Source organism: Arachis hypogaea, chromosome 14 (assembly GCF_003086295.3).
Source record: "Arachis hypogaea cultivar Tifrunner chromosome 14, arahy.Tifrunner.gnm2.J5K5, whole genome shotgun sequence".
In the NCBI taxonomy this organism is placed as follows: Eukaryota; Viridiplantae; Streptophyta; class Magnoliopsida; order Fabales; family Fabaceae; genus Arachis; species Arachis hypogaea.
The window spans coordinates 48,856,611-48,866,091 of NC_092049.1; the positions used below are offsets into that span (position 1 = coordinate 48,856,611).

Consider the following 9,481-nt stretch of genomic DNA (forward strand, 5'->3'; position numbering starts at 1 on the left):
TTATGAGCAATTACCCATTCCCGTTTAAGATTCTGCAATTTACTTTCCGCCATTTACATTCAACTCTTTATTTCTAGCATTTACTGTTTCTGCTATTTACTTTCCCACCATTTAATTTTCTACAAATCTCAAATCAAATTCTGGTTCGCTCAACTAGAACATTCCTCTAATTAAAGTTGCTTGATCAATCAATCTCTGTGGGATTCGACCTCACTCTATTGTGAGTTTTTACTTGACGACAAATTCGGTACACTTGCCGAAGAAAATTTGTTGAGAGATGAGTTTTGTGCGTATCAAGTTTATGGCGCCGTTGCCGGGGATTGATTTTGAATCAACAATGATTAAATTGGAGGATAACTAGATTGAGCATTTTTCTTTTGTTTGATTTAAATTTCTGTTGAGTTAATTCGCTTTTAGTTTTAGTTAATTTTTTCCCTTCCCCCTATTTTTTCGTTTATTTTTTTTAGTTATTTACAATTCAGTTCACTAACCCACTAACTGTTTGATATATTGCATCACTTACACTAACAGTAATTCTAACAGAATACTTTCTGCATCTATTTTCCTTGCTTGTACCTTGTTGGTTGTATGACAGGGAGGAGAAGCGGGGCTTCAACTTCCTTTGATTCTGAACCTGAGAGGACCTTCCTTAGATTAAGGAGGGAAGCAAGAGGAAAAAGAGTAGTGGGTGCTGAGGAAGAGGAAGAGTACTTTGAACTAGACATGGAGGAGAATATGGAGAACATTCATGAAGAAGAGGCTCACAACCATGGCAGAGAAGGTCTAGCAAATCATGTTGGGCAAGAGAGAAGAGTTCTAGGCTCCTACATCAACCCAAACCCAGGAAACTGTGGGAGTAGCATTCAAAAGCCAACCATACATGCCAACAACTTTGAACTAAAACCACAGCTCATCACCCTTGTTCAGAACAACTGTTCATTCGGAGGAGGCGTCCAAGAAGACCCCAATCAACATCTAACCACATTCCTGAGGATATGCGATACTGTGAAGTCTAATGGTGTTCATCCTGACACCTATAGACTACTTTTATTCCCTTTCTCACTCAAGGATAAGGCATCTAAATGGCTGGAATCCTTCCCTAAGGAGAGTTTGATAACCTGGGAAGATGTGGTAAACAAATTTTTAGCCAGATTCTATCCTCCTCAAAGAATCAACAGGCTGAGAGCTGAGGTTCAAACTTTCAGGCAGCAAGATGGTGAGACTTTATATGAAGCATGGGAGAGGTTTAAGGACCTAACAAGGAGGTGTCCACCAGATATGTTCATTGAATGGGTGCAGCTACACATTTTCTATGAAGGCCTTTCTTATGAATCAAAGAAAGCAGTAGACCACTCATCCGGGGGATCTCTGAACAAGAAGAAGACCATTGAGGAGGCCATAGATGTCATTGAAACTGTAGCAGAGAATGACTACTTCTATGCCTCCGAAAGAGGGAACACTAGAGGAGTGATGGAGCTAAATAATGTAGATGCTCTACTGGCCCAAAACAAGCTCATTACCAAGCAATTAGCTGACCTCACCAAGAAGATGGAGAGTAACCAAGTAGCAGCAATCACCATTATCCTTGAGCTTTACTTTCTCACTTGAATATGGTTTGATTGAAAATGATGGTCAACTTAGAGCTCTTTGTGGAGTTAAAAGTAGACGAGAGTTGTGTAGTGGTTGGAAACATCACTCTAAGTTTATGATGGTTGCATGCTCAAAGTTGTATAGTAATGATTGGTGGAGAACCAAATTGCATGAGTCTAGGAAGTTGTTTGGTCACTTACATGAGAATTCTAAAGTCATGCCACCCGGATGGACAAATAATGATCAACTTCAAAAAAGGGTGTGAAAATAAAGTGTGGGATCCCAGATCCCACAACGAAAATCAAATTTGGGAGCCCATGGTTTGTGAAGAACTCCATCCATGCTTGAAGATATTAAAATTGAAGAATGGAGCTTATTGGAGATTCAAGCATTGGTGGATGTTCAAGGATAGTTTCAAGCACAAGGCACCTTGAGAAGAGCTCCCCATAAGTACAACTTAAGGACAAGAAACAAAAGTGCTAGGTGGGAGACACCCCACCATGGTAAAATCTTTCTTTTTTCTTATTTTTTGCACATATTGGTTAAAATAGTTTAATTTCATGTTTTGATTGATTTGTTGAGTTTGTTTGGTAGTTTAGTATGTTAAATAAGATTTTATGGTATTTTGGTAGTTGTTTGGAGGCTTGGAATGCTTGGATTGATGGAAAAACATAGAAAAATCTTCAAAAAAAAAAGCGCCATCCGCGCTTACGTGCACTGCGCGCGTAGGCGTACATCAAGCTTTTTCGCCTATCTGCGCGCACACGCCATGTACGCGTACGTGTGGATTGAAAAATTCCACCCCCAAGCCAAACACCCGAGAGTTGTGCGAACGCTGCGCGCGCATTGTGCCTTTGGCACAAAACCACTCGCGCGTACGCGTACATGACGCGTACGTGTCACTCTCAAAAAAAAAAAAAGCCATCGACGCGCTCGCGTACGCGTGGATTTCCACCCTGTTTTTCTCCTTTCTCTTTTCTCCTTTCTTCTTCTTTCTTCTTTTCTTCTTCTCTCTTTCTACCTTTCTTCTTTCTCTCTTGAAAAAAAAAATTTAATAAAAATAAAATAAAATAAAAATAAATAAATAAATTTTTTCCTTTTCTTCCATTTTCTTTTATTGCATTTGCTTACTTTCATTCATTACATTTTAATTTTGATTTTATAGCTTGTTGTAATTTTCTTTTTTTAGGTTTTTTATTTTAATAATGGTGTTGAATTTTCCTATTTAATCGTTGAGAATTTTTTGCGTTATCTTGGTGCCTCTTGACTTGTTTGATATTGTTGGGTGATGAAACTTTTAAATCAATGCTTAATCTTGTATGACTCTTGTGTCTTTGTGCATTGATATGACCTAATATTGTTTATCATGACCCACTTCTTCTTATTTGAACTTGATGCTCAATATGTTCTTCATGCTTTGATTTTACTCTTGCATCAAATGTTAGTTCATATGCCCTTTGCCTATATTATTTTCTCACTCACATGTTGTAGCTACCATGTAGTGAGAACCTTTCCCTTATTTAGCATTAGCCCCCGCCTATGTCCTCTTTGCTTTGATATCTTTGTTATAGGCTTAATTTTCTTTCTTTTTCTCTCCCTTTAGGTTGGCCACCAAGAAAGGAGGAAAAGGAAAAGCTTCGAGATAGGGCAACGAACAAGTCATCTGCATAACCTTTCGAAGAAGCTCATCAATTGTAGCAACCCATCCACCTTGCTCTTCTTTGCATGCACCGAGGACGGTGTAATCTTTAATTGTGGGGAGGTCGTTCGACCGATCTCCGTGGGTAACAATTTCTTTTTCAACACCAAAGTTAGCTAGATGTTGCATTGCATGATAGGTTGCATGTTAGTTAGAATTTTTATATATTTTATCACTTCTTTTTATGCTAGGATTACTTGGTTAGGGTGACGATTTCTTTTCCAAGAAAATTGTTTTAGGGCACCCTACCAATTTGAAAAATTTTTGGTTGAACTTGCTTGAAAGAATATATCTTGGAACATGGTTTTGAGCTAAGAACACAAGCTTGTGAGATTTGAGCCTAATGATGTGGTTACATCTTATAACCACTTATTTTCCTTCTTGTGTGCATTATTCTCTTTCTATGATTGTAATGTTTGATTTGTTTAATTCTTTATGTCCATTGTTTTGTGTATTCATGCATTTATATGATTGAGGCCATCATTTCAAATAGCTCACTTACCCAAATAGCCTTACCTTTTATCTTCCATTGTTAGCCAATTTGAGCCTACGATTAACCCACTTATTCTTAATTTTAGCACATTACAAGCCCTAGAGTGAAAAACAATAAATGTCCTTATTTGGATATTTGATTAGCTTAGGCTAGAGTGTGTATATCATTCAAGTGTGGGAATCTTGGGATATTTGGAGAATAAAAGGGTAGTTTTGTATTTTTATTGAAATTATTGGGAATTGGGTACATGCTCATGTATTGATAAAATGTATAGACCTTATGCATTGATGTTCTTGTATATAGTTTGAAAGAAAGAAAAAAAAATGAGAAAAAGAAAAGAAAAAGAAAAAGAAACAAAAAAGAAGAGCATGGAAAAGAAAAGAAAAGAAGAGAAAAAAATAGAAAAAGAAAGAAACAAATAAAAAGAAAGAAATAAAAAGGGGACAAAATGCCCCAAAGCAAAGCTCAATAAGGGTTAATGCATAAGTGTTGTGAAATGAAAAGGAAATGCATGAGTATATGAAAAAGTGTGAAAATGGGTAGTTAGGTTAGCTTTGAAATTGTATAGGATGTCATAGGTTAGGTGGCAAGTTTAAGCTTATCAAAGATTCAATTTTAAGCTCACTTGACTAAATCTGCATCCTTACCTTGACCCTAGCCCCATTACAACCTAAAGAAAAGACCTCATGATACTTGTATGCATGCATGAAATATATGTTGATTGTTAGAAGAAAAATAAATCTTAGAAAGCATGATTAGGGGAGAATTGAGAGAATTGACCCTACACACTTGAGCGACTAGAGTGCAAACACTTCCGGTGAGGGTTCGATGCTCAATTCCTTGATTCCCGGCTTTCATGAGCATTCTTCTTGGAAGTCTACTTGAACTTCATTTTGATATTTAAATTGGTAGGATTCATGAGTCGTCATGGGACCTTAGCCCTACTTGTGCATGTATGTCTTGGAGGATTGATTTATTTTTAACCAAGTAGGTAGAATCATTTTTCATTTAGTTGCATTCATGTAGATAGTTGCATATAGGTAGGGTGCATTTAGTTGATATCCTTTGCTTTCTCTTGGTTTAAGCATGAGGACATGCTTGGTTTAAGTGTGGGGAGGTTGATAAACTCCATATTTAGGGTTTATCTTGTGTTGAATTTAGAGCATTTTGATAACCTTTCCTCACATTTATTCAATAAAATAGCATGGTTTTATAACTTCTCCTTTAATTGTGCTTAAGAGTGAAAACGTGTTTTTTAAGACTTAGAATAGCTAAATTTAATTTACCTTTGATTCCATTAGATGCCTTGATATGTTTTTTAAGTGATTTCAGATTTAGGAGGCAAAGATTGGATCAAGGGAATGAAGGAAAAACATGTAAAAATGGAGAACTCATGAAGAAATGAAGGAATCGCAAAAGCTGTCAAGCCGACCTCTTCGCACTTAAACGACCATAACTTGAGCTATAGAAGTCCAAATGATGCGGTTAGAGTTGCGTTGGAAAGCTAACATCTGGGGCTTCAAAACGATATTAGATTTGCCATAGGTACTACAAGTATGGTGATGCATACACGCACTGTACGCACACACGTCGTTGCTGCCATATGATCCACTTAAAGCAATACGTGGCCAGCAAATTCTAAAGCCTTGTGGGCCCAATCTAACTCATTTTTGATGCTATTTAAGCCAAGGATTAAAGGGGAATCAAGATACTTTAGATACTTTCACACATCTAGTCTTTAGTTTAGTTTTATTTTAGTTTGATCATGCTTTAGTTAGTTTCTAGAGAGAGAAGCTCTCTCTTCTCTCTAGAATTGGGAGTAGGTTAGATCTAGATTAGGAATTCTTAGATCTAGTTTAATTCCATTCTTTGATTTACTTTTCTCTTTGTAATTCTTCTTCTTCTACCTTTCCTCTTTCTAGTTTTGCATTTAATTCATGTAATTTTCTACTTTTATGTTGATGCACTTTTGTTTCTTCTATTTTCCTTTAATGCAATTTATGATTCATGTTCCTTTGTTGTTCATTTGATTTGTTGTTATTTAATTCCTTGAAATTGAGTTGTGTAGATTTACTTTTCTTGCACTTTTTACTATGCTTTCCTTTTATGCCTTCCAAGTGTTTGATAAAATGCTTGGTGGGATTTTAGAGTAGAATTTTAGTGCTCTTGGCTTGGGAAGGTAACTTAGGAACTCTTGAGTTGCTAATGTCCAAGTGATTGACTATTGGGAGCCATTAACTCTAGATCTCACTAATTTATTTGGTGGAGAACTAGGACTTATGGACTTGGATTGATATAGCTCACTTGACTTTCCTCTACTATTAGTTAGGGGTTAACTTAGTGGGATTGATCCTTGCCAATTCTCATGTTGTGGTTATTGATTACGATAGAGATCCTTGACCACCAAACCTTGCCAGACCTTTTTAGCTATTAGTTTACTTCCTTGTCATTTATCTTTCATGTCTCTTATCAAAAACCCCAAAACATACCTCATAACCAATAACAAGGCACTTTATTGTAATTCCCAGGGAGAACGACCCGAGGTTCAATACTTCGGTTTGTAAATTTAGGGGTTTGTTACTTGTGACGAACACAACTTTTGTATGAAAGGATTATTGTTGGTTTAGAAACTATACTTGCAACGAGAATTCATTTGTGAATTCTAAACCGTCAAAAAATCCAATTGATGACAAGTCATCTTAGCCTAGTTTCACTAGCCTTTTTCTTTTGTTTTCAATTGATTTATGCACTTTCTTGAGCCACAAGCAAGCCAATTGGGTAGATTTTCATGTTTCTTTTGATTTAATCAACCATAGATGAATTAATGCAATTTCATGGGGATTTATGCTATAATTGCAACATATTATGAAAGAATGACAAACTCATGATTTTGAGCATAGCTTTGATGTGTTTGGTTGTTTGATGATAGGTGAAGAAAGCTTGGAGAAAGGTTGAAGCAAGAAGGAATGGCTAGGAGCAAGAGAGAACAAAAGAGTTTGAGCAAAAGTTTGGCTCAAACTTTAGCTCAAACTTTCGGATAAGTGAAAACACACCAGGGAACAAAAAGCTTGAGCCAACGTTTGCCTCAAACTTTTTGGCAAACGTTGGCATCCCAAATCAACACCCTGGAGAGAAAAAGTTTGCGCCAACGTTTGCCTCAAACTTTTTGGCAAACGTTGGCGCCATCAGCAACACACCTTGGAGACAAAAAGTTTGCGCCAACGTTTGCCTCAAACTTTTTGGCAAACGTTGGCGCCATGAGTGTGCATAAGGGGGCCAACGTTTGAGCAAAAGTTTGACCCCAAACTTTAGCTCAAACGTTGGTAGCAGCAAGAATGGGGTTGCTGATGTAAAATGTTTGAGTAAAAGTTTGCCTCAAACTTTTACTCAAACTTTTACCCAAGCTTTTATAATTCCCAACCCGGTTCACTTCGGTTCTCTCTCCAACTCCAAGAGCAATCAACCAAGGCCTCTATCAACCCAATTCCATCAAGAGCAAAGGCCCAATTCAAGGCTTGAAGACCATTTGAAGAAAGTGTATAAATAGATGAAGATTTAAGTTTCTAGAGAGCTTTCTTTTCGGTTTTGGATTTTGCAGTTTGTAGAGAGCTCACTTTTACATTTTGGCATTGTTGTTATAATTCAAGAGAATTTGGGGAGGAGAATTGATCTCTCTTCCTCCTTGTTCTTGCTTGATTACTCTTTACTTTTCTTGCTTCGGATCTTGGGTGGAGAATTGAAGAAATTCTGTTTCAATCTCACCTTGGGATCTTGTTTAATTTTACTGCACAATTGAATTTCAGTTTCTGATAATTGTTTCTTCTTCTACTTTCTCTGCAATTTACATTTCCTTTGCAATTGGTCTTGTTGGATCTAGGAAGCCATTGAGATCTAGACTTGGTTATCTAGTCTCTTGAGTCCTGAGATCTGGATTCCCATTTTCGATTCTCTGTTTAATGCTTTTCAAGCCCATTTACAATTCCGTTTTAGATCTGATTCAATTCAAGTTATCTTCTACTCTTCTGTTTGTTGAATTTTACTTTTCCTTGTTTAATTTATGCAAATCCAATTCCCAATTCCCTTTACAATTCAAGCCATTTACATTTCTTGCACTTTAAGATTCTGCAATTTACATTTCTTGCGTTCTAAGTTTCGGCCATTTAATTTCTTGCTCTTTAAGATTCAGCACTTTGAATTTCAGTTCTCTTTAATTTCATGCAAATTGCCCATTCCCTTTACTTTCCATGCAATTTAAATTCTGCAAATCACAAATCTCTCAACCAAATCTTGATTCGCTTGACTAAATCAACCACTAAACTAAAATTGATCAATCCTTCAATCCCTGTGGGATCGACCTCACTCCCGTGAGTTATTATTACTTGATGCGACCCGGTGCACTTGCCGGTGAGTTTTGTGTCGGATCGTTTTCCGCACATCAAGTTTTTGGCACCGTTGCCGGGGATTGATTAGATTGACAATGATTAAGTGAGGTGGTGATCTAGATCTAGCATTTTTACTTTTTGTTTCTCTAATTTTTGATTGACACACTAACTGTTTGAATTTTTGCTTAAGCTAACTAAAATGTCACTTTAGCAATAGAGTGAAGTTTTTCTTAGTTCCTCTGGCTTGTGTGATTCTTGTGCTTTTGCTTGTTGATTATGCGAGAGAAGCAATTTTCATCTACTAATCTTTCAAGTCCATGAACTATTTGAAACATTGTGTCAACAAATCTTTTAACCATATTTTGGGCATGAATGTATTCAATCTTCATTTGGACTATCTGTGACTGTGCAGATCATGGAGAAAAATCCAACGAATCCCAGTCAGTATGGGAGCAGTGTCCCAACCCCAGATGACAATGCAACCCATGAAATGAAGCGTCCACTCATCACCATGAACGATGTGGCTCAATGGTTTGAAACTTTCCCACAAGGAAACATCATCGGATGGGAAGAACTAATGAGTGAACTCCTAGCCAAGTTGAAACCACCTCATGGAATTGGTAAACCAGAGGCAGAAGTTCAACCATTCACACAAGAGAAGGGAGTGGTGGAAATTGAAGGTGTCAGTGCAGTCATAAACCAAAACAAGCAGATGCATCAACAGACTCTGCAACAACTAAAGATGATTGTCAGAAAAATCAATGAGCTACGAACTGCCGTAGTAAATGCATACAATCTAATTCAAAATTCACATGGTTGGAATCAACATGAACAAGGTTTTGGAGTAATTGACCATGAGCAACAAAGTTATGAGCGATTACACTATCCAAACAATACCGCAAGTATGTCCCAACACAAGTCTCAAGGTGATGTGTACAACCCACCCTGGAGAACTCATTCCAACTGGAGAAGAAGTGAGCATCAAAATCAAGGACAAAGGGACTTCAACTACAACAACCCCAATTTCCCAAACCTGCAAAAATGTCACCATACCAACAACAACTATTACGCACCACCACAACACCCACCATTCCAACCTCATCACACCTCACAATTTTCCCGAAACAACTTTCAACAACCATCTCATTTTATACAGCCACAACCAAATCTAGGCTCTCAAAGAATCTCTAGTCTAGAGGTAATGATGGAGTATTTCGAAAATTCAAGAGATGGCAAGACAAGATCAAGAAGCAACAAGTAGAGAGCAAGAAGCCTCAATCAGAAAACTTGAGAGGAAAATGGCACAACTGGCCAGGT

General features: G+C 37.2%; 1 non-coding gene across 1 annotated transcript; it reads right to left on the reverse strand.

Moving 5' to 3' along the window:
• Nucleotides 1-1,176: 1,176 nt before the first annotated feature.
• On the reverse strand, nucleotides 1,177-1,283 carry LOC112745081 (small nucleolar RNA R71). Its single transcript, XR_003173027.1, has one exon. It is a non-coding gene; the product is annotated as a small nucleolar RNA R71 (small nucleolar RNA).
• Between the last annotated feature and the right edge of the window lie 8,198 nt (nucleotides 1,284-9,481).